Below are 2,669 nucleotides of genomic sequence, written 5' to 3'. Positions count from 1 at the left end.
CTTTCGATCAACCACATCCATCTTCTTAAACGTGAGGCAACGGAAAATCGGGTGCTTCTCCTTGCAGCTCTCCACAGGACATGCACTGTTCCACTTGGAAGCCTTGTCCTTTCCAGCCTTTCCATTCTTATTGTCGTTGCGGCCAGATACTTGCGCGGCGGCAGCTCTGTCACGATTTCTCTTGCCGGCGCCACTATCATAGGACATATCACCGGCCAACATGGCACCTCTGGTCCTCTCCAGCAGTTCAACAATCTTCGGGATGTTTGGTTGGTTCATGCTACCAAGCTCCATCATAATTTTGTCCCTCAAATTTTCAGGGCACTTGTCTTTAAAAATATGAATGAGAGTTAGGTGGTTGTAATCCTTAGCTGCAGAACCAACGATGGCTTCTACCTCCTGCATCATGCTCTTGAAGGTAGCAATTGCGCTAACCACGTCCACAGGTTTATCCACAGGTTTCATCTTGTTCAACTTAGTTAAAATCCTCATGAACCGGCGAGTGTTTGATAAAAACATCTGGTCAAGAAACGCCCATTGTTCATTGTGATCTCTAATCGCTGACACTTGCTTGCGTAGTTCCGGGTTGGTTATCACCTTCTCCATACACAACATCAGACTTAACCTCTGGTCAGCAAATCCATAACCAGAGCATAGATCCTTAAAGACCTGTTTAAAGTTTGGGTAATCCGTGTCAGTACCATCGAACGACGGCAACAAACTGTTGTCCCAGCGCCCATACTGCGGGTTGGAACTCCGAATATCCACGGCAGACATACTTCTGGAGAGCATGGCAGGTGTCCCACTCTCATCCAGGTTAGATGAACGACGTTCCATCTCTCTAAGCCTTCGGTACATATCACGTACTTCTTGGCGCAACTCCACGGAAATTTTAAGCACTCCCATGTCCATCTTCACCTTCTCAATGACGTCGAGGTTCCTGGCGACAGTGCTTGACCTCGCGTCATCTGAATCATTGTCAAGCCAGTACAGAATTTTTGTACACTGCTCCAACGACGCATAAACTTTATCTGCAACAGTTTTCTGCTCACTAGCTTCATCCAAATCACGCTTAAACTCGCGCAGCTCACTAGTCTCCACGGCAGGTTTTAGACTTTTTATTAGGTCAGATTGGTCCTTGACCTCACTAAAAATGTCACGAATTGATTTTACATTCACATTTTCACATGAACTAAAACTTTGGCAGGCTTTTAGATTGTCATAAAACAATTTTAACTGTTCATCAAAAACTTCTAGCCTTTCACTGCCAATAGCGATTGCTCGCTCAATTTTCTGCTTTTTGGTTAGTGGCATATTGATTCACTAGGTACTTATTTCACAGAAAAATTGTCACAGTTTATTGCATCAATAATTCACTAGATGCTATTGATCTCTTGATGAATGCTAACGCCTATTCATCAGATATTTTGAAATTGTCTCAACCATGACACTTTGGTTGAGCTTGACTTCCGAATTAGCGGGAAGTTCACGAGATCAGTTGGCGAACATACAAACCCCCAATACCAGGAACCATCAAGTTTCAACAGCAGGTTTGAATATAGATTTATTGATGAAATTATTTCAAAAGACCTGAAATTACAAGATTAATTAATAAACAGAATAAAATATTATTCGTTATCTTAAAACTTTGAGCACTAAAAAAAATCTTTTTCTTTTCTTATGGTTAAAGAATCTTTGGAAACTTTGGCTTTAAAGGAAAATTATTTGGTTTAATAAATCATTGTTAAATGCAACAATAAGGCACATAAAAATTACTAAAACATATATTAAACATAATTAAGTTTCATGTTTAGCTGGCTAAAGCCTTTTTTTAAAACTACATATAATCGTCCTATACACCATACTTCTTAATCAAATTAACAAATTCTACCTGAAGCTCTTATGGTTTCAAATCCCTGATATACTAGGGTAGTTCACACTCAATGAGACCAATGATAGGCCCAATTTTGTTCTCCGCAATCTTCACACTCTCATATCTCATTCAAAAGTAAAGAACGTGCGCTTCAAAATAAACAAACACTCTATGCCGCGCCACATTATGAAAGGAAAGCCCTAAAAGACGACATTTGCGCTTTGATTTTGGTTTAATAATAAGGAATTTAATTTCGAACTTGATAAACACAAAGCTTCCTCGAAAAGAGGTTAAGACAATACCTATGGGCCACCTAAGTTTAAAACTGATTGTCTAAGTAAAATTGCCTTTCGTCAGTATGTTTGTCTTAATTAACGTATAACTTTAAGTTTCAAAAGCAATTTTTGGAATACTGATTCTTATTACAACAAGTTACAATATTATAAGTGAAGCCTAAAAATTATGTCATTAAACAGTATCCTGCATTTTGCAGTTTTGCAACAAATTTACTTACAATTCTGTTTTGACTTATACATTTATATTATACTTTTTATATTCGTTTTTCCTACTGTTTCAGAGCTTAGCTTTTAATGATGTTTTTATCATTGTTTTTTTTACACTGCATTATAGTATAGTCATGAATACAAAATTACATCAATGTGCAAATGTGTGTTCATGTGTGTGTGTGTTTGGTGTGTATGAGTGTGTGTTCATCTGTGTGTATATGTGTGTGTGTGTTTCTGCATAAAATGAGGGTGTGAGAAAACAAATAAGCAAATAATAATATCATCTTCAT

General features: G+C 37.9%; 1 long non-coding RNA gene across 1 annotated transcript; it reads right to left on the bottom strand.

The window, feature by feature from the left end:
• Positions 1-1,551: 1,551 nt before the first annotated feature.
• LOC145307416 (uncharacterized) lies at positions 1,552-2,010 on the bottom strand. Its single transcript, XR_013875454.1, has 2 exons — positions 1,892-2,010; positions 1,552-1,590 (listed from the first exon to the last, which is right to left on the bottom strand). It is a non-coding gene; the product is annotated as an uncharacterized LOC145307416 (long non-coding RNA).
• Between the last annotated feature and the right edge of the window lie 659 nt (positions 2,011-2,669).

Source organism: Acartia tonsa, chromosome 2, assembly GCF_053477335.1.
Source record: "Acartia tonsa isolate MP-2025a chromosome 2, ASM5347733v1, whole genome shotgun sequence".
NCBI classification, from domain to species: Eukaryota; Metazoa; Arthropoda; class Copepoda; order Calanoida; family Acartiidae; genus Acartia; species Acartia tonsa.
Note: the sequence above shows the minus strand (reverse complement) of the source record. Positions and strands in the feature narration are given on the sequence as shown.